Source organism: Siphateles boraxobius, unplaced genomic scaffold, assembly GCF_051911475.1.
Source record: "Siphateles boraxobius isolate OS27281-9 unplaced genomic scaffold, OSU_SipBor_1 130, whole genome shotgun sequence".
Taxonomy (NCBI): domain Eukaryota; kingdom Metazoa; phylum Chordata; class Actinopteri; order Cypriniformes; family Leuciscidae; genus Siphateles; species Siphateles boraxobius.
Window position 1 is genome coordinate 3,412,501 of NW_027508734.1, and position 23,604 is coordinate 3,436,104.

General features: G+C 39.2%; 1 protein-coding gene across 1 annotated transcript in view; it reads right to left on the reverse strand.

Moving 5' to 3' along the window:
• Nucleotides 1–17,492, reverse strand: part of ndrg2 (NDRG family member 2) — a 78,848-nt gene extending 61,356 nt beyond the window's left edge. Inside the window, 2 exon segments of the mRNA XM_077227469.1 lie at nucleotides 14,615–14,655; nucleotides 14,754–17,492. The gene's annotated coding sequence lies outside the window, so the exon portion shown is untranslated.
• Nucleotides 17,493–23,604: the final 6,112 nt, after the last annotated feature.

Below are 23,604 nucleotides of genomic sequence, written 5' to 3' on the forward strand. Positions count from 1 at the left end.
TATTTTTGTCTTGTTTTCCAGTACAAATTACATTCTTAAATCAAGATATATTTACTGGAGAAGCAAAATAAGATATTAAGTCTTGTTTTCTGAAAAAAATATCAAAAATTCAGTTTAAGCTTAAAGAAATAAGAAGAAATAAAAAAAATAATCTTAGAAAGGAAAAGCAAGATTTTTTCTAAACTCTCTGACAGATATTTGTTCTTGTTTTAGGCATAATTGTAGATAACAAAACTTTAAGTCATTTTTCTAAGTAAATGTATCTTGATTTAAGGATTTTTGATATTTGTAATTGAACACAAGTCAAAAATACAAAATAAGAAAATTATTTTTGTGCAAAGTATGTATTTTAATCTTTTAAGCTTAAACTCTTCTTGATATATTCCTCAGAAAACAAGTCTTCGTAACTGATTTCATTTGGCATCTCAAGTAAATGCATCTTGATTTTAAAATGTTTATGTATTTGTAGTTTTGTACCGGAAAACAAGTCAAAATACTGAGGAAGAGCAGCACTTTAAGTGTAGTGAAGGTGTTGTTAAATCACGTTTAGTTATCGCAACAGTGATGAATAACTTAACAAACACTAATACGTAAATAGCTGACATATAAAGTATATTATTTACATTTACTAAAACATGAAATACAGTGAAACACAGAGAGATTATTAAAGCCGAGACGAAGCAAATTAAAGCAAACGACAGGAATCTGGAGGATTGTGATCCAGCGAGACACGGAGAGGATGCTGTGTGTTAGTGACTTCAATATTTGAAGGATTACACTGATATAATCAGGGTGTGTGTCGTTTTTACACTGATTATTACAGGCATAATAGCAGAGTAAAAATGAGGATTAATAAAGCTGAGATCGGGTCAACACAATTTCACCCTCGGTTCTGCGACGGCTGCGCGTGAAATGAAGTCCGTCTCAAAACCAATGCATTTGCCGTGTCGAAAGAAGTTTTTCTTCTGATTATTGATTATTCTTCTGATATGTTTGTCTTGTTTTCCAGCACAAATATCTATATCTCTCTATATATAATAGTGACTGAAGATAAAAATTTCTTTAATCAAAATTAAGTGAGATTTTTTCCTAAAAACAAAGACTTTATTACTGTATTTTTTTCTGACCCCGTTGGTATTTTCTTGTTTCAAGCACAAACTAATTTAATGTTTAATTTATTTTTTACGGAAAACAAGACTTAATATCTTGTAATTTTTTTCACAATAACTCAGTAAAAAAATCTATTGTCTTTTTCAATATTTTTTCACTTTTCCAGTTTTCCAGAAAAATATCTGAACAAGTCAAGATAGATTTACTGGAGAAGCAACATAATAAGATGTATCAAAGTATAATGTTTAAAATTAAGTTTGTATTAAAACAAGAGCAAATATCTGCTAATGTGGCAGACAAATAAGTTTAATTTGAAGGGAATCGGCAGATACTTTTACATTAAAAAAAAAAAAGATATTTTTTCATGAAGAAATGCAAGTAACACATTGAATTAAACGTGAAATTTTGAAGTAGGAGTATCCTGTTGTAATGAATCCCATTTTTTTTTATTTACAAATATTTTTTACTTTTACTTGAGAAGCAAAATGGCATATTACATCTTTATAAAAAAATGAAATGAGTTTATGCATTAAACAAGACAACAAATTCTGCAAATTGGGTTATAAAAAAAACTTTACATATTTATTTTGTATTTTCGTCTTGTTTTCCAGTAATATCTAAACATTTCTAAAACAAGATATACCTGAAAAAAAAATATTGGTGTAGAAAATTTTTTATCAAAAAATTTTTAGTAAATTTCACAAACGATAAAAACAAACAAGTAGAACACTGAATTAAACGCGATATTAAGTTTGTTAAAATTAAATGGCGATTTCTTGTAAAATGTACCAATTATCAATGCTTTGTTTAATTTTTACAGAGTAAAATCAAGATACATTTACTTGAAAAGCAAAATGTCATAAGATTTGAGGTCTTGATTTGTATATTTTTCATGATTGAAAAGTTTATGCTTGAAATAAGAAAAACTGCCAATGTGGTCAGAAAAATAAACTTAATTCAAAGAGAAAACAAGTTTATTCGCCTGCCAACATTGGCAGATATTTGTCTTTGTTTTACACATAAAGTCTTAATTTTGACACAAAACTTGATATGTTGTAATTTTGCTTATCAAGTAAATGTACCGTTATTCAAGAATGTTTTCACTAACAAATGCTGGGTTGTTTCAACCCATGTTTGAGTCAAATATGGACAAACCCAACTGATGGGTTACATTTTTACATTCTTTTTTTAACCCAATCGTTGTGTTTGTCCATATTTTATCCAAACCCAAAATTTTTTAGAGTGATATTTGCACTGAAAAACAAGACAGCGAGGTTGAGTTTCGGTGTGGTAGTAGTGGACGGTATTTTTAGGCGTCATGATAAAGGACACTGGGATATGTTGCGGTCGGGTTATTTTCGGGCAAGCAGTTGTGTATCGGTGTGTATTACGTTCCTGAAGACATCAGGCCACATGTGACTGCCTGGGACTTACGCAAACCTCAAGCAGCGTTCAAAAACTATTACGTTTTTCATATTTTCAGGTTACAAACATCCTGTCAATCAAGAGCGAAGACCTCTGAACATGAAATGTCAAAACCTGAATCAATCTCACGAGCGACTGAGAAACGTCCTTGTAGTAGAGTTGAGGACGGTGTGGTGTGACATTACTAAGTGTGTGTCAACTGAGTGCTATTTCAAGACCTCGAGCTGTTGCACAAAACACCCTGTAAGAGTGTGTGTGAATCAAATTTAATGGGCTGATCAGCAAAACAATCAGTGAAATAGTGCATTTTGAATATATTCAGCCTTAGGGACAAAATGGTGCAAAAAATATCGCTAAATCTGATACAAAATTTAAAAAAAAACTCAAATATTCTAAATAACTTGATACATAAAGTATATAATGCACAAATAAATACAAAAAAGTTTTCTTTTATAGTGGTAAGTGAAATGTAGAGAAAATATAAAACTTAATTTAAATAATTGCATTGTCTGAATCGTAAAAACAAACTATTAAACTTGCATTTCGCAGCGATGCCATAGATAGAAGAACTATTTTTGCTTTCCCAAAGAAAATTTCAGTGATTTCAGTCATTTTTTCTTAGTGTAAAGAACATTTAATAATTGTTTAATACCTTTTCCCACAATATAGAATCTTTTGTGGAATGGAAAGATTCCATGGATGTTAAAGGTTCTTCATGGAACCATCGATTCCAAAGAACCTTCATTTTTACGAGTGAAACAAGACTTATTCCCACTTGTTTTAATGACATGCTGCAATTTCATCATGTGTAAGAGAAACATGAAACTGAAACACCTCAAAACACACTCAAATACCACAGTTAAACTATGGATACTACTACACAATTAAAGTTTATAGCCTGGAACTCCATGAATCAGACAACGCATTAGTTCCCTGAGTAGGGAACTCCCGCTGCGTCGATGACTCTTTGGGAACGCCCCTGCGTGATTGCATCTTAAAAACGTATGTCAACAGTGTCACGTATGTTGTGGAAAAGGATAAAAGCACATCCGGTCTGACCGGCGTTAGCTTCTGTGCCTCATTATATATATATATAATGGCATCCAAACAAGCGTTCAACTTGTGTCCTTCTTCCTGCCCTCGTTATCTCACGGGTGAGCACTCTTTAAGGGGGGTGTCCAGGTGAGCGTTCTTCAAGGGGGTGTCCAGGTGAGCGTTCTTCGAGGAGGGTGTCCAGGTGAGCGCTCTTCGAGGAGGGTGTCTAGGTGAGCGTTCTTCGAGGGGGGTGTCCAGGTGAGCGTTCTTCGAGGGGAGTGTCCAGGTGAGCGCTCTTCGAGGAGGGTGTCCAGGTGAGCGCTCTTCGAGGAGGGTGTCTAGGTGAGCGTTCTTCGAGGGGGGTGTCCAGGTGAGCGTTCTTCGAGGGGAGTGTCCAGGTGAGCGCTCTTTGAGGGGGGAGTCCAGGTGAGCGCTCTTCGAGGAGGGTGTCCAGGTGAGCGCTCTTCGAGGAGGGTGTCTAGGTGAGCGTTCTTCGAGGGGGGTGTCCAGGTGAGCGTTCTTCGAGGGGGGTGTCCAGGTGAGCGCTTAATTGAGGGGGGTGTCCAGGTGAGCGCTCTTCGAGGAGGGTGTCCAGGTGAGCGCTCTTCGAGGAGGGTGTCCAGGTGAGCGCTCTTCGAGGAGGGTGTCTAGGTGAGCGTTCTTCGAGGGGGATGTCCAGGTGAGCGTTCTTCGAGGGGGGTGTCCAGGTGAGCGCTTAATTGAGGGGGGGTGTCCAGGTGAGCGCTCTTCGAGGAGGGTGTCTAGGTGAGCGCTCTTCGAGGGGGGTGTCCAGGTGAGCGCTCTTCGAGGGGGGTGTCCAGGTGAGTGCTCTTTGAGGGGGGTGTCCAGGTGAGCGCTCTTCGAGGGGGGTGTCCAGATGAGCACTCTTTGAGGGGGGTGTCCAGGTGAGCGCTCTTCGAGGGGGGTGTCCAGGTGAGCGCTCTTTGAGTGGGGTGTCCAGGTGAGCACTCTTTGAGGGGGATGTCCAGGTGAGCGCTCTTCGAGGAGGGTGTTCAGGTGAGCGCTCTTCGAGGGGGGTGTCCAGGTGAGCGCTTAATTGAGGGGGGTGTCCACGTGAGCGCTCTTCGAGGAGGGTGTCCAGGTGAGCGTTCTTCGAGGGGGGTGTCCAGGTGAGCGCTCTTTGAGGGGGGTGTCCAGGTGAGCGCTCTTCGAGGGGGGTGTCCAGGTGAGCGCTCTTTGAGGGGGGTGTCCAGGTGAGCGCTCTTTGAGGGGGGTGTCCAGGTGAGCGCTTAATTGAGGGGGGTGTCCAGGTGAGCGTTCTTCGAGGGGGGTGTCCAGGTGAGCGCTCTTTGAGGGGGGTGTCCAGGTGAGCGCTCTTCGAGGAGGGTGTCCAGGTGAGCGCTCTTCGAGGAGGGTGTCTAGGTGAGCGTTCTTCGAGGGGGGTGTCCAGGTGAGCGTTCTTCGAGGGGGGTGTCCAGGTGAGCGCTTAATTGAGGGGGGTGTCCAGGTGAGCGCTCTTCGAGGAGGGTGTCCAGGTGAGCACTCTTCGAGGGGGGTGTCCAGGTGAGCGCTCTTCGAGGGGGGTGTCCAGGTGAGCGCTCTTTGAGGGGGGTGTCCAGGTGAGCGCTCTTCGAGGGGGGTGTCCAGATGAGCGCTCTTTGAGGGGGGTGTCCAGGTGAGCGCTCTTCGAGGGGTGTGTCCAGGTGAGCGCTCTTTGAGGGGGGTGTCCAGGTGAGCACTCTTTGAGGGGGATGTCCAGGTGAGCGCTCTTCGAGGAGGGTGTCCAGGTGAGCGCTCTTCGAGGGGGGTGTCCAGGCAGTGTTAATTTCGTTGACGAAAATAACGACGAAAATTATTCGTCAACGACATTTTTTCACAGACGAAAACGAGACGATAACTAAATAAAACCTAGTTTTGAATGACAAAGACTATGACGAAAATCTATTGACATTTTCGTCAACGAATAAAAACTAGACGAAAATGTAAGATAGTGACGATTTGGGAAGCGATCCGTCAGAACTGATGTCCTGCGTGTGTGGTAGATGCGCACATTTGTAGGCTACTGTAACGTGATCTACCCCGCGGTCATAAAACGTTAGAAAATGTGAACGTCTGGGAGAATGAGTAGAGCAGACATATAGATCTCTGAATAAGAGTGACGATGCAAAAAAGAGCTCTATTCAGTGCGGTTTTCTTTGCGCACACACCTAACCCGAAGCGTGCAGTCATGCACAATACACCTACAGCGCGCGAGTAGGCTACTGAATTGAGCTCTCTTTCGTGTCTGAATGGAGAAATACACAACAGTATGTCTAAATATCCTTTTTGGAGAGTATTCATGTAAACTATGCTGGTTATGTCTTAAACTGTGAGTGTGTCGGATGTGCATCAGTGCAATTGTATCCGCATGTCATTGGACATGATCCGACGTCTTAAAGTGACAGTGGCAATAAACCTAATGCGGTCCGTGTCCTTAATTTTGATCAAGCAACAAAAGAAAAAGAGAAAAGCATTCACTGTTTGTTAATAGCTTTAATAAGGATTAATTATTTTTAATTCATACAAATAAATATGTCTGCTTGAAAGAATAAAGAATGATGTGTAAGTAGTTATAAGGAATGAATATATCATTCATTGTAAAGAAGACTGTGTTGTACTTTAGGAAAAGTGGTTTTATTTCATTTTAAGATATTTTTTAAGTAACAGCAGTTAAATCTGTATCTGTATTGCATGTTCAAACTTAAAAATCATTCATATTAATAGGTTAATAGATGTTTTCTCCGGGAGTATATGGGTTTGGAAATTTTAGAGAAATTCTAAATTAATGCATTACAATTGAACTAAACCCATTATATTTTAGTCGACTAAATCTACTGTAGATTTAGTCGACTAAAATGTTATTGTATTTCGTCGACTAAAACTAGACTAAAACTAAAACAATTCAGATGACTAAAATATGACTAAAACTAAATGGCATTTTAGTCAAAAGACTAAGACTTAAACTAAATCAAAATTTGCTGACAAAATTAACACTGTGTCCAGGTGAGCGCTTAATTGAGGGGGGTGTCCAGGTGAGCGCTCTTCGAGGAGGGTGTCCAGGTGAGCGTTCTTCGAGGGGGGGGGTCCAGGTGAGCGCTCTTTGAGGGGGGTGTCCAGGTGAGCGCTCTTCGAGGAGGGTGTCCAGGTGAGCGTTCTTCGAGGGGGGGGGGGGTCCAGGTGAGCGCTCTTTGAGGGGGGTGTCCAGGTGAGCGCTCTTCGAGGGGGGTGTCCAGATGAGCGCTCTTTGAGGGGGGTGTCCAGGTGAGCGCTCTTTGAGGGGGGTGTCCAGGTGAGCGCTTAATTGAGGGGGGTGTCCAGGTGAGCGCTCTTCGAGGAGGGTGTCCAGGTGAGTGTTCTTCGAGGGGCGTGTCAAGGTGAGCGCTCTTCGAGGAGGGTGTCCAGGTGAGCGCTTAATTGAGGGGGGTGTCCAGGTGAGCGCTCTCAGAGGAGGGTGTCCAGGTGAGCGTTCTTCGAGGGGGGTGTCCAGGTGAGCGCTCTTTGAGGGGGGTGTCCAGGTGAGCGCTCTTCGAGGGGGGTGTCCAGGTGAGCGCACTTTGAGGGGGGTGTCCAGGTGAGCGCTCTTTGAGGGGGGTGGCCAGGTGAGCGCTTAATTGAGGGGGGTGTCCAGGTGAGCGCTCTTCGAGGAGGGTGTCCAGGTGAGCGTTCTTCGAGGGGGGTGTCAAGGTGAGCGCTCTTCGAGGAGGGTGTCCAGGTGAGCGCTCTTCAAGGGGGGTGTCCAGGTGAGCGCTCTTTGAGGGGGGTGTCCAGGTGAGCACTATTTGAGGGGGGTGTCCAGGTGAGCGCTCTTCGAGGAGGGTGTCCAGGTGAGCGCTCTTCGAGGGGGGTGTCCAGGTGAGCGCTCTTCGAGGGGGGTGTCCAGGTGAGCAGTCTTCAAGGAGGGTGTCCAGGTGAGCAGTCTTCAAGGAGGGTGTCCAGGTGAGCGTTCTTCGAGGAGGGTGTCCAGGTGAGCGCTCTTCGAGGAGGGTGTCCAGGTGAGCGCTCTTCGAGGAGGGTGTCCAGGTGAGCGCTCTTCGAGGACGGTGTCCAGGTGAGCGTTCTTCGAGGAGGGTGTCCAGGTGAGCGTTCCCTGCGGTTCGAGCCCCGCAACTGCCGAGAAGCTCTTAAAGTGGGGATCACAAATTGATCTCACGGCAGGGTTTGAGATGGGCCCTGCCCTTTCTCAGCCTCTACCCGTAGGATCCAGGGCTCTCTTTCATCAACGTGTCATTGACGCAGCGTACTATTCCCTACTCAGGGAACCAGGGGTACAGTTGTAACCTGAGTTGTTTTCCTTCATGAAATCTGTTCAGCTCTCTGACTGCAGACGAAAACTTAGTTTGCCTTCAAATACTCCCACTTGTGACTTAATACATTTTCAAAATCATGATTTCTCTATGGGACAAAATATGCAATAATGTTAGTGATTGCATTTATTTGTGAATTACAGTACTGATTTGGAAAAAGTCTTTGTGTCAAAGGAGAATAAACGTGGCATCTGTGTGATTGTTTTGCTTCCAGAGATATTAATGGCTCAATAGTACACACATACAGGCACACAGACACACACACACACACACACACACACACACACACACACACACACACACACACACACACACACACACACACACACACACACACACACACAGTGAGTATGACTGAACTGGTAACAAACATATTGTGAAATGAGTATTAAAAGTAAGCGATCTATTCACAGCGGATCTGGACGGGTGTGTGTTTGTCCGTCTGCTCTTTCTTGTGTCCCTGTGTTTGTTCATCTAGAAAGTTTAGATGACAAAAGAAAAGATACGAGCTGCCGCAGCCGCCATGGATACACAGAAAGACGCCAAAACCCTCAGTGTTGTTTTCCTGATCCTTCACTCCTGCGTTTCCCACAGCGACGGCCCCGCATTATTCACCAGAGCTGGAGAAGAGCAGCAACTCCCTGATGATCACTAGCACTAACTCACACTATCTATCTATCTATCTATCTATCTATCTGTTCTGTTCTTCACACTTTCATGTCTTTTTCTCCAGCAATGTAAATGAAGGAATCTCACTCTTGTTGTTCCTGGTGAATCTCAGCGGTCTAAATAACTCACAGATTATCTCCGTCATCATCTCAGTGTGTCTTTGTGAACTTTCAGATAAAGCACCGTGACTCGGTTCATTAAAGAGAATCAAACACTCGACGTGATTAAGTGTCCTTGCGTAACCGATGTGCATCACTAAAGAGCCACATCACTGAAAGACAAGATGTTCTCTCTCTCCAACACACATTCCTTGAACGACCTTCACGCTAGAGGCTCCTCACCATTAGGAAGCGACACACCAAAACCCCTCCAGATCTTATTATGCATATGTAATCCATGACCATATCATGAGGACATGACATCACTGAAACGCCTCGAACTCCTTCGCTTATGTAAATCCAAATTCTGCGTTTCATAACATAATATCATTCATTGCACAAGAAACAAGACAAAACAAGAAAGTGTTTTCAAGCAAATGTTGCATTAAAATGTTATTCTGTAATTACTTTCACATCATCATAGTCACGATACAACTCTATAGCCAAAAGCAACATATGGAGGGAGTTAAATATCCAGCACATGGCAACAGTTACTCTATGAAGACTGTTGTACTTATTAACAACTGGTTACAACAACCCTGCGTGACATTGGCTTGTTTTCACAATTTATAATAGGCTATATTAAATACATCTCAATATTCATATTTGCTCTAAATTGGCTTGAAATTGGTGGTTGGGGGGATTTCAATTGGAGGGTTAATTATTTCAACTAAACAGCCATTGTAACAAAAGTATAAAAATATGGTAAAGATCTAAGTGTGTTTTACATGTTTTTCGCTAAATTAACAAAAAGAAGAAGAATATTCTCAAACGTTTTGAATCGAAGGCCCCTCATTGTCCAACATTATATCTGAAGCTCCTTCAAACTGGCTGCTTGGCTTCTTTTATTATAGGGGACATATCATGAAAATCTGACTTTTTCCCTCTTTAAGTGCTATAATCGTGTTCCCCGGTGCATCTACCAACCCAGAAAACGTGAAAAAGTGAAACCCAGTAAGTTTGTTTTGGTGAGACTTTCTCTCCAAGCATGTCAAAAATAAGCCGATCAGATTTAGCTCTCCTTCTGACGTAGGAAGAGGATCTTATTATAAAATTACGCCCCATAATCTGCACGTTTACACACACCAGCCGCCATTTGATTTTCACCAGGCGACAACAGTGACCAGTTCCAAAGCAATGGTAAAAGTTCGAGAAAAGCATGTAAACTGTTTTGTCGTTGAGCACAGACGAGCACTGAACACTATTGACCAAAACATCACATCTGTCTAATAAAGACCTCAGGAACTTTGTCAACTTGTGTAAAAGTTAAACACGATGATGAGATGAATCAATGTAACTCCACAACAACTACATAAATGTCTCCAGTAACCATTCAGAAACGCCATGTGTGTCTAAAAGTGAAAATCTTCCAGAGTCTCTCTGTAAAGGCTGATTTAAACTTCTGCGTCGGCCCTACGGTGGAGCCTCTACGCTATAGACTACGCGTTGGTTTTCATTTATACTTCTGCGTCGTTGTCCGCGTTGACGCGCAATTACACATGCAGAGGGAGCATGTGAAACGCGAGGGAGGGGTTCTAGCAGACCAATCACAGCGCTTGCGTCCGCGTAGAATTGACCCGTTGTTACATTTTTGGAGAGGTGCACATCAGGGTACGCCGAAGGGTATGCGCGCTACGCACAGCCTACGGCGAAGCTACGGCGTGAGTTCGACGCAGAAGTATAAATTGGGCTTAAGGCTGCACTCGCTACTGGTTATTTTTGAGATCTTGGATGAGTGAGATCGGCCTGTTTTGTTATTGCTGGAGTATCTGAAGCTCATGTAAAGGATCGGCCTCTTCTGAATGGAGGCGGAGCAACAGCTCATTTGCATTTAAAGGGACACAAAAAAAACGGAGAAAAAAACACAAAAAGGGACAACTTTGACAAGCTAATAAATGATCTGGGGGGAATTATGAGCTGAAACTTCACGGACACATTCTGGGGACACCATAGATTTATATTACATCTTGTGAAAAGGGGCATAATATGTCACCTTTAACAAAAACCGGAAGTGTTGATGAATTAAATTAATTAAATGTTTTGTGATTCTGTACGACTTAAGAATCGCTTTTCAATAAATTACAGTTAATTTACAGTAATCTTGGGAAGTTTGCCAGTCCTCTGGTTGAGAACAATTGTTCTAATATCTTTAGAAAAAAATCATACAAATATTTTTTTATGAAAATGTATTTGAATTTTTTTATGCGTTTTCTGAATGGTGACGCAAACAAATTACTGAATTGTTGAGTTGAATAACTGAAATGAGCAGTTTTAAATGCGTTAATTATTTTATAATAAAAAAAAAACATTGCAAATATACTATGATATATTGTATTTCCCAGCCCTAATTTCATCAACTAGTAGAACATTTTATCCAATTTCATGTGAGATTTTTGTCTTACAGATCTGGATTCAAATCCACCCACATCCCAGTATTTCTCCTCATGGTTCAGATGAACAGAAGCAGAGCGAGGTGAGTGAGTGAATGAGGAGAGAAAACCTCGGAGGACAGGAAGATGGAGATGAATGGATGGAGGATGAGGAGGAACAGAGGGATCTTTGTACCGTCAAGAGCAGATCCACAAACACTCAGTGACCTCTGAGACTCTCTGGCTGTTCACTGATCTGTTCATCACTAAAGTTACAGGTTCAGCGATTACACTGGGAATATCACACGCTGCATTTACATTCAATACATAGAACAACACAACAAATGGATGGACAGACAGACAGAATGATAGAATAAACAAACGAATGACCATCCGTCCATGGCTCGTTTGTTCATTCTGTTATTCTGTCTGTCGTTCCGTTTATTCATTCTGTCTGTATGTCCATCTCTCTGTTTGTTCATCTATTCATTCTCTCCGTCCGTCATTTGTTTGTTCATTCTGTCTGTTTGTCTGATAGATAGATAGACAGATAGATAGATAGACAGATAGATATATATATATAGATAGATAGATAGATAGATAGATAGATAGATAGATAGATAGATAGATAGATAGATAGATAGATAGATAGATAGATAAACAGATAGATAGATAAACCGATAGATAGATAGATAGATAGATAGATAGATAGACAGACAGACAGACAGACAGACAGACAGATAGATAGATAGATAGATAGATAGATAGATAGATAGATAGATAGATAGATAGATAGATAGATAGATAGATAGATAGATAGATAGATAGATAGATAGATAGATAAACAGATAGACAGAAAGATAGATAGATAGATAGAGACACAGACAGACAGACAGACAGGCAGACAGACAGACAGACAGACAGACAGACAGACAGACAGATAGATAGATAGATAGATAGATAGATAGATAGATAGATAGATAGATAGATAGATAGATAGATAGATAGATAGAGAGAGACACAGACAGACAGACAGACAGACAGACAGATAGATAGATAGATAGATAGATAGATAGATAGATAGATAGATAGATAGATAGATAGATAGATAGATAGATAGATAGACAGACAGACAGACAGACAGACAGACAGACAGACAGACAGACAGATAGACAGACAGACGACAGACATTCAGACAGACAGACAGACAGACAGGCAGACAGACAGACAGACAGACAGACAGACAGACAGACAGACAGACAGACAGACAGACAGACAGATAGATAGATAGATAGATAGATAGATAGATAGATAGATAGATAGATAGATAGATAGATAGATAGATAGATAGATAGCAGCTCTGACATCACGAGTGTGAACGGACATCACATTAAGAGACTCGTGCCTTTAACGGGACACTTCATCTAACAGTTAAACTTTGTAATTTACTCACCCTAATCTTGTTTTAGCATGAAAGGAGACTAAAATGAGAGATGACTCACTCTGTCAAGCTCCAAATAAGACAAGAAAGCACCATAAAATACAACTAGTTCACTATATTCCGAAGCTACATGCTAGATTTGTGTGAGGACCACGAGGACCAGACTGAAATGTAACTTCAAATTCAACGAAATCCATAATAGGATTTTTAGTTGTGGACCCTGACTGTTGGTCTCTATATGAAAGGTGGTTTGGGAGGGGTGGGAGAATCATTTCAGAGGCGGAGCGAGTTATTATGTAAACATTATCACACCAGAAAGAGTGTTTTTACACTGAAAATCAGCTGGATCAAGTGTCATGTGTCACCAAGCAACACACAATCTGACAGCCTGAGCTCAGACCAATCAAATTAGAGGAGAAGAGGGGGGGGGGGGGGGGGGCACTAAACTGTTGATGAAAGATTAAGACAAACACTGATGAATCATTCACAATAATGTATTAAGGGTCCATTATGATATTCTGTTTACATCAAATCTTCAAAAAGGCGTTTTAACATAACCAACCATAATGTGACTGATTTTGATGTGCAAATTTGAGTGCTGTGAATATTTTCTCCAAACTTATGACTTTAAATTGATACTCGCACAAAGATATCTAATGACTTCATAATACTAGGAGTCATATGGACGAATTTTATTCCAGCTAACAGGGAACATTCTCTCAAAGTTATAAACAAATATTCTTCCAGTAACATTAACAGAATTTGGACTATATAACTTGCAATTGCAAGTTTAAATCTCACAATTCTTGGAATAGAAGTCAGAATCGCAAGATATAAACTCGCAATTGCAAGAAAAAAAATCAGAATTGCGAGTATAAACTCGCAATTGTGAGAAAAAAATATTTATTTCGCAATTGTGAGGCAGATTATGAGAAAGAAATGCAGAATTTTGTGATGCAAACTTGCAATTGTGAGAGATAAAATCTAAATTTTAAAGATAAAAAGAGTTGCAATTATCTGACTATATTCTATATCTATAATATATTTTAATTGGTTTGTTCCATGGCGGAAACAAGCTTCCATAATCCAAACAAATGGCTTGAACATTCTGAAAAAATAACGTTTTCAGAACTAAATGAAACGTCAGCTATTTGGTAGCTATTTTTGGAGCTAAACAGTGTGAATGTGTACATTTTTTTAGTATGGAAACAAGTAGAGTTAATATCGCATATTGATTGTTTTGCTTTACGTAAAAGGAAAAAAAATGACGTTGAGTATCCTAAATGGCAGAATTATTATTATTATTAGGTGAACTATCACTTTAAAGCTTGTAGTAGGCTATGACTCACTGAATATCAAGACCCCAGATAAACCCCGTTTCAGTGTATCTCAGTCTTTGTGCGTGTTTGTTGCGTACAGTCGTGGCTGGAAAAGGCTTTTGCGGGTTTGTCTGGGCCCGCGACACACCTCCCTTTGACATTGACACACATTCTCCACAGCCACGGCGCGTAAGTTCTGCAGAACCGCAGAAAGGCCCACGGCTGGAGCTGCAAGCCTGCTGCGTGAGCCAATGTTTTTATTTCACAATTCAAGTTCGCATCAACAAAAAACAACACGTATGCATCACTCCTGCGCAAATGCATGAACAAAGACCATCATCAATTAACCCACTAGTAAACTGACATGTTAAGTGACGTTTGCGTACTTAAATCCACCAAAAAACTCTTGGGAAAAAATGTGGGTCGGTTTCTGTAATGCTTGCAACCTTAAGGTTATTCAGTCGTGGTTCATATTAAGCGAGCTGATTTTAACGCAGCTCTATGTTTACAAGTGTCCAGCCGCTGGAACAGATTAGGGTCACGTCTCTCATGTGTCGTTTAAAACGGCACGATCAGCTCTTGTTGTCTATGAATATTTACATTAAATTCCTTTGTGCACAGCAAATCGTGACCGTTCGTTACGGGTAACACATTGTTGCATGCATTCATAAACATATACGCAATGTAGCCTATAGGACAGTCCAATTGCATATGCATTAATGTCGATAACCGCGTTTATTTGTCTTTATAAAAAGAAAAGCGTTTCTCAGAAAATTGCACTTACCTTGCACTTAAATAATTATGATGTCGGCGTGCCCAATTTCCCTAAAATACAAAAATAAGCAAAAGTCGACAATCCTTTGTCTTTGAAATATATGTATTTTTTCACAGTCTTGACCCTGGATGGCTCCCAGTGCTCTTACGCTCGTACGTTCTTTCCAGTGGTGTTTGTTATTTTCTCTCCCTCTTTTCCTCGCTCTGTATTACCCCGTTTTTTTTTTTTTGTCCTTACTGAAGCCACAGAAAAAAAAACTTACAAAAAATATGGAGCCGTCAATCAAATAAGTCGACTTGAGTTATGGATGGGGGAGCGCGAAATTATCCATCGAGCTCGAGTCGTCGGTGCTGAGGGGTTTGAGGACAGTTATGTGGCGTATGTGTTATGAAAAGCTATTCCTGTAGCCAACCCTCCAACATATCTATACTCGGAAGCTGAATGTCAAAGAAACACCGTTCTTGAGAAAGGCTCCCCCTCTTTTTGGCAATGGTTCGCGCCCGTTGTTGAAGCGCCTGGTGGAACAAAACGCGTTCGCATTCCAAGGTTCTGGTTACAGTCTGAAGCAAGAGCTTGGTGTGGTTTGGGTCGCGTCAGAAGATATAAATACACTAATCTCTCATTTCATGCAGAAATGTACGTATATGATATGCAAATTGGGTCGAGGAATGATTTGGAAAGGCGAATGAAAAGGGGGCGTGCGTCACCCTCCGAGTCCTCAACATAAAGCTGCTTCAGGGAGTCCTGTTGAGATATTGATGGAAGACACATGCTCAGTTGAGACACAACACCGTGGTATTTGTAGTTAGACCAAAAGTAATCACAATTGCATGCTATCTATGATCAGTGCAGCTATTCTAAAACATACAGGCCTATGTGAAAATGTATCTTAAAATAATTTTTAAAACTTTATAGATGCCAGGTGTGACTATAAGGCAGATATCTTCACTTCGTTTAGGCCTGTTTCACATGCAGATGCAGTGCATATTTATTTTGGCTATCGAATTAATTGGTTACAGCATTCACTCTGAGTGAACCCAGATGATTATTGGAAAAGTCACGCAAAAATAATTATATCCTCATTTGACTTACTTTCTTCTGCACATATAAGCACAAATACATTCAAAGCTTGTTTCCGCCACAGAATAAAAATCTCACAATTCTGACTTTTTATCTCAGAAATGTGTAATATGAGCTCGCAATTGCGAGGAAAACGTCAGAACTGAGCGATATAAATATGAAATTGCGGGAAAAAGTCAGAATTGCATGAAATAAAAACGCAATTGCATGATATAAAGTAAGAATTTTGAGACATAAACTTGCAATTAAAAGAAATCAGTCTTTTTTTTAACCTTTTTTTACCTAACTGGCAAATTAAACTTTATATCATGCAATTTTTACTTTTTTCACACAATTGCGAAATTATATTTAGCAATTTTGAAAAAAAAAAGTTAGAATTGCGAGATGTAAACCCGCAATTGTGAGATAAAAATTCACAATTATCTTTTAAAATGTTTTATTCTATGGTGGAAACAAGCTTCCATAATATTCTGAAAAACGTTGGACCCCATTGATTTTCATTGAATAAACAAGATTTTTCATAGATTTTAATAAATATATTCACTTTTGTTCTACATATAAAGTAACAGATTTGGCCCATCAGGTGTAAACAACTTTTTTGGAATGAACTGTCCCTTTAAGAAGTTTAAAGCTACGCTGTGGGGATTCAGTGTAGATTAATTACAATTTCATGAGGATCAAGTCTATAATTGCTCTTAATGATAATCTCCCATAAATCATTCAATATGGCCGTTATCAAAGGTAACACTCAAAAATCACTACCTTGTGAAATCTCAACACAAACCTGTGGTTGCAGTTTCACTCATGCATGTTATGCCAGTTGTGTGAAATGTGCTTAATAAGGAAATTAGTATGAATCTACAACATTTCTACCAAAAGTCCATAGTTCCAATTACTCTTGTTATAGTCAAATGCCTAGCTTTGATATTCATTTGCAGCCTATCGTAACACTGAGCCACGTGTAAAGCTCAGTTCAGCGGGTTCACTCAGTCCAGGAACATGTTGGGAAATATTCAGGGTCTCACCGGCCCCCTTCAGCTGAACTATGGGAAGTTTCAGAGCCCCGTTGCACAACTTGAACCTCTACGGAAGATAACATTTAACTGACCTCAGAAAAAGTGCTGAAAAACAACAGCATGTGCCTGTACACTCATTGTTCCACCTCAAACACATCGATAATCGATAAGATGGCTTTTAACTTGACTTGCAAAGCATCTCTGCTGTTTCAAAATGACACATTTCAAGTCAACATGAAACCAATGTTTTTCTATAATGCGGCGTATTTCCCAGGTCGTCTGCGTTTGTGAAATCTCTGATGGACAGAAAGGAGATTCTCTTAAAGAGAGGGAAGAGTCAGTCGAATGCAGGAATACAGCAGCCTGGTTTTCTGAAAGCACACTATAGACTGAACACGTACAGTAATACGCCTTCAGAGATTCGTGTTTTTGTTGTTTACACGGAGACCTTTATCAAAAATGTGCACTTTAAAAACGGTTTACGAAAGTTTGCGTTTCCAGGCGCACGAAACGCCGTTATCGTCTAAACGAACGGCCAAAACACATAAAAAGTGAAAACGGTGTTGTGTAAACAGCCCCTTAAATATCACCGCTTTGTCACATCAAAATCACATTTGAAATGACGACTGTGGGGGTTTAGTGAGTGTTACATTCGCTCTTTTTTCTTTTGTGCTCTTGTTTCGATTCGTACTCCTAGGTCGTGAAACTTTGGCTGCTCATCATATGTGTGACGTCATCACGTTACGTATTTGAACTGACGTTCCCCAATCCCTGGAGGTTTCCGCCGGGTCTAAAGGCCCATTGCCCATGAGCGTGGCAGATCAGCGCCAGATCTCAGCTAACACCCATGCTGTGATTGTTTGTTAGAATCAAGTTCAAGTTCACGTCTATGTTTCTGATTATGATTGTTTATACTTATACGCTGGTTCAGAGATTATTACTCTTTCGGTTTATTATTGCTATTGATGGAATGTGTTGTTTCAGAACTAGATTTCTAATCTCGACTAAATGCATTCTGTGCGTGTGATTGATGATTGGATTGAACGCAGTTAAACTTATTCGAACACGGCGTTGTACGCAGTAGCTCAACCGTAGATCATTTGGAGTGAAGCTTGTTTGTATTGTGAGTTTGTTGTCTACTGATCGTTCTGTCTCTACAATTAAGGGCCCTTTCACACCTACCTTGTTTGGTCCGGACTTTCGGACTTTTCAGTTTGGTCCGAATCAAAATTACAGGTGTGAAACCTATCCCGGACCACGGTCCGGAACAAACAGATGAAATTTGGTCCGACGAAAAGAGGTAGTCTCGGTCCGGATCAAGCTGAACAAAGGTTTGGTTCGTTTCTAGTGTGAAAGCATTTCTGTATGGTTCGGACTTTCAGACCTTTTACAGGAAGTTCCGGTGGTTCCCGCATAGCCGAAAAAACAGAAGGTGGCAGGAAGAATGAGCCGTGGAGGCACATGTGGAGAGGAGGAGACCAGGTTTTAATTGAAGTATGGTCTGATGACATAATAATAATAATCGCATGATTGCTTGCAGTTTTCTCCTTTCCTGCCGGCGACGATAAAATGTTCGCACAACGAAAAAATAACAATACAGTTGCAACGATATGCGTCTGTTCATTCCTGTTGTCATAGTTACCTGCCGAATTGACAACACGCTGACGTCAGACGCACGTCCGTTTACAAACCAATCAATGTCGAGATGCAGCCCACATAGATGATGACGACAGGACGCAAGTATGTCACGTAAAGTTCTTTAGTGCGCTCGCATAATTGCAGTGTGAAACCAAACCAAAACTTTCTGAAAGTATAAAATGTATCAAAACGTGAACTTTGGTTCGGATCTTGGTGCGGACTTTCAGGTGTGAAAACGCCCTAAGATCCCATCTGTAAAGACCACGGTAGGTAGTATTCTTCTGTTAGGTAGTTGGAAAGTAGTCGTCACCCGTTGTTGTTTTGTTTATTAGTTAGTATAGTTTACGTAAGGCGTCGAATACGCTGAAGATTTCGGGTTGTTTTCTACATTTTATTTTTGGTAGTTCGTTCTAGTGGTTTTGGGTTAAATAGTTAGGGGGGTTATGTTTTGATTATTCCGTTAATTTGGCGACACTCTTGTTTTTCTGATTATCTATGTTTTCTTTTCCTTTACATTTATCATATGCTTTGTAACGTCCTTGCACCTCTTTGATGTAATAAACGTTTTTCAACGTTATGACTGGTCTCCATGGTTGTTTTTTGCCACTTGCCCACCTAGCAACAGTACCTCACTTAACTGTTGCGCAATCATCCCGCTAACATCTTTAAACACGTAACAGTGAGCGATGGGAAGTTAAAGATATCCTACATCTCGTGTCCGTGATCAGTGTTTACCGAGCATGATGACTGATGATCTGAAAATAAGTTGACTATTAAACGATCTGGTATTAAGGATTAAGTAAGTGGCTAAATGACTGTGATGAACTGTAGACAGACAACACAAACCTGTCCAGACATACAAATACCTCTCAACAACAGTGTATAAATATAAAGACTGTTTACAACGTGGTGTTATATTAGAAGTGACCTATAGAAAGTACCAAACAATATGACTCAGAGAGGCTAAAATTACACTCAACAATGCATGAACACACACACACACACACACACACACCGCGCGCGGGAGCTTGGCAGTGAACTCACAGCTCTGGTGTGTACTCAGGAAAACACTTCTCAGTTTCAATGCTGTTGTGTTTCAAGCTCAGCGGTCAAACGTTTGGACGGAAAGGGAGTTTTATTTTGATTCTGATAAGGATTTATCTTTGTGAGGCGTCGTTCGAGAACACGGGGAAACCTCTTGGGTATTTAAGGTCACTGTTATCTACCCAACACACGCAAGCCGTGCAGAAGAAGTTGCTTTACACTATATGTGCTGTTGAAATGATAGGCCAGTTAAAGGGAAAGTTCACCCAAAAAAGTATTTCATTTTATGTTCCTCAGAAGAAAAAAAATGCATTCAGATTTGGAATGACATGAGGGTGAGTAAATGATTTTTGGGTGAACTGTCACTTTAAGAGTTGTAACTACTTGTTTTATAGAGCGATTTAGACTTTTGGTTCTGAAAGTATCTTTCATCAATTTCATCTATAAGTCCGGTCATTTTTCCCATAAGGATTTTGACAAAAGTCTATTTGTTAAAAAGCTGTACGTCATGGACCAATCCAAGGTGAACCGCAACATTACAAACTTTGACTTGAAGCAAAAAAGTATTTGAAAATCAGACAAAAGTACAAGACTGTGAACTTAATGGCTTTATTGCGGAAAAGAACTGCAATCCCATAATGCATTGAGAATGACAATCGAATCACGAATGGATAAATATACAACTACTGATTTAAAGATGATTATTATGTGTATATTAACAATGTATTTTACATTTAAGAGGTTTGAAAGCGACAGACTCTATTGTGTGATTTGCAGTGGGCGGAGCTCTTTTGGTTACGGTTCTCTGATTGGTGGAGATTTCTCTGCAGAATCATGGGTAATGTAGTCTTTCACCGGGAAATCCACTGGTGAACAAGATGAATTAATGTGCACTGACGGCTTCAACACACACATTTACCAGCGAATAATAGCCTCGTCGCTCACAGTAGGTCTGTCTTCAACGGTTAACAAGTTATCGTTCAAAATCAGTTCCCATATGGGGAAAATGAATGGGATTTTTACTTCCAGAACGCTCTATGAATCAGTTTCTAATGTAAAGAAATAATGATGATGTTAATGGTCACATCTTTGTTAAGAGCAAAAGTAACAACACATTTGCTTTAAAGAAGAACAAGAATAAACCACTGTGTATGAATGTACAGTATAGCTTTTAAAGATAATGTTTAAGGCTGTGAAGTCCATTATCGGCAGATATTGTGTGTGTTTGTGAACTGCTCTGGAAAAGGGAAGTCAGTTTTCCTGCGGTACAGATAGAGGGAATGATCCTCTCCTCGGATTGGCTGCTCTGGCAGTGACATCACAGCGGTAGCTGACCTACATTAGTTCAGCAGTGACTGTGATGTCTCGAACACACACACACACAGTTACTCAGCACGGTTTATTACGCAGAATCTCCTGAAATAGGACACGACATCTTCAAACTCTTTCTAATCTCCTGAGATTCTGAAGTCAAGTCTATCAAACGTAGAGAAACAGATGCTCTCTCACACACACACACACACACACACACACACACACACACACACACACACACACACACACACACACACACACACACACACACACACACACACACACACACACACACAGGGTTACTGTCACGGATGATTGCGTCACACTAGAGAAAACGACTGCATTACCCAGCATCAACAACACAGAAAATGACCCAGAAATAGAGAAAAATAAAGAAATATAAAGAAACATTTTGCTGAAAAGGCCCAGGATGTTCAGAAAAGCAAACTAGCCATGCTTTTTCTGCATTATTTTGCAGATGATATTAATTTCCATATGCACAAAATACCCAGATGATGTACTCAGGGTAATTATGTTTAGCTAAATCTTAAACCCAAAAAAATAATAATAATACTTGAAATAAAATAACCATTAACAGAAATGAAATAATAAAACAGTTAAATAACAGGGAATACATAATGAATGAATGAATTCAAAAAATATTAATAAGAACAATAACAGTATGTTAAGGATTGACATGCTTTAATAACATTTGCAATATGCACAATTAAAACAGATGAATGCCATATAATGCGGTTTCCATCATTTGACAATTAAATATGCTAAATACTATGGAAACTTGTTTCCACCACAGAATAAAAAAATAATAAAGGGAATTGCGACTTTTTATCTCACAATTCTGACTTTTATTTTCACAATTGCGAGTATATATCTCGCATTTCTGATATTTGCGTGTTATAAAGTCAGAATTGTGTGATATAAAGTCAGAATTGCATGTTATAAATATTAGAATTGATTGTTATAAAGTCAGAATTGCATGTTATAAATATTAGAATTGATTGTTATAAAGTCAGAATTGTGTTATAAGCTAAGTCAGAATTACGTTATAAGTTAAGTCAGAATTACGTTATAAGTTAAGTCAGAATTGCGTTATAGGTTAAGTTAGAATTGTGTTATAAAGTCAGAATTGTGTGTTATAAAGTTAGAATTGTGTTATAAAGTCAGAATTGTGTGTTATAAAGTCAGAATTGTGTTATAAAGTCAGAATTGCGTTATAAAGTCAGAATTACGTTATAAGTTAAGTCAGAATTGTGTGTTATAAAGTCAGAATTGTGTTATAAAGTCAAAATTGTGTGTTATAAAATCAGAATTGTGTTATAAAGTCAGAATTTATTGTTATAAAGTCAGAATTGTGTTATAAAGTCAGAATTGCGATATAAGTTAAGTCAGAATTGTTATAAAGTCAGAATTGTGTGTTTTAAAGTCAGAATTGCGTTATAAAGTCAGAATTGCGTCATAAGTTAAGTCAGAATTGATTGTTATAAAGTCAGAATTGTGTTTTAAAGTCAGAATTGCGTTATAAGTTAAGTCAGAATTGTCTTATAAAGTCAGAATTGTGTTATAAAGTCAGAATTGTGTTATAAATTTAGAATTGTGTTATAAAATCAGAATTGTGTTATAAAGTCAGAATTTATTGTTATAAAGTCAGAATTGTGTTATAAAGTCAGAATTGCGATATAAGTTAAGTCAGAATTGTTATAAAGTCAGAATTGTGTGTTTTAAAGTCAGAATTGCGTTATAAAGTCAGAATTGCGTCATAAGTTAAGTCAGAATTGATTGTTATAAAGTCAGAATTGTGTTTTAAAGTCAGAATTGCGTTATAAGTTAAGTCAGAATTGTCTTATAAAGTCAGAATTGTGTTATAAAGTCAGAATTGTGTTATAAAGTTAGAATTGTGTTATAAAGTCAGAATTGTGTTATAAAGTTAGAATTGTGTTATAAAGTCAGAATTGTGTTATAAAGTCAGAATTGCGTTATAAAGTCAGAATTGTGTTATAAGTTAAGTCAGAATTGTGTTATAAAGTCAGAATTGTGTTATAAAGTCAGAATTGTCTTATAAAGTCAGAATTGCGTTATAAAGTCAGAATTGTGTTATAAGTTAAGTCAGAATTGTGTTATAAAGTCAGAATTGTCTTATAAAGTCAGAATTGTCTTATAAAGTCAGAATTGTGTTATAAAGTTAGAATTGTGTTATAAAGTCAGAATTGTGTTATAAAGTCAGAATTGTGTTATAAAGTCAGAATTGATTGTTATAAAGTCAGAATTGTGTTATAAAGTCAGAACTGCGTTATAAGTTAAGTCAGAATTGTCTTATAAAGTCAGAATTGTGTTATAAAGTCAGAATTGTCTTATAAAGTCAGAATAGTCTTATAAAGACAGAATTGTGTTATAAAGTCAGAATTGTGTTATAAAGTCAGAATTGTCTTATAAAGTCAGAATAGTCTTATAAAGACAGAATTGTGTTATAAAGTTAGAATTGTGTTATAAAGTCAGAATTGTGTTATAAAGTCAGAATTGTGTTATAAAGTCAGAATTGATTGTTATAAAGTCAGAATTGTGTTATAAAGTCAGAATTGCGTTATAAGTTAAGTCAGAATTGTCTTATAAAGTCAGAGTTGTGTTATAAAGTCAGAATTGTGTTATAAAGTCAGAACTGAACTGAAATTGAATTGAACAGAATTGAAAGTCAGAACTGAGATATTTTAATATTCTAGAAAATCAAACGGACCTCTCTGTAGAGTATCTCATCTGCATTTCATCTTTCCATGTTTTGAGTTATAAGATCATATTTATTTTCTGTAGAGTTGTGATTGTGAATAAACTGAAGAGAAGTGAAGGAAGTGTTGTGGATGGAGAACAGAGATCCAGTTTCATCTCCATAGAGCG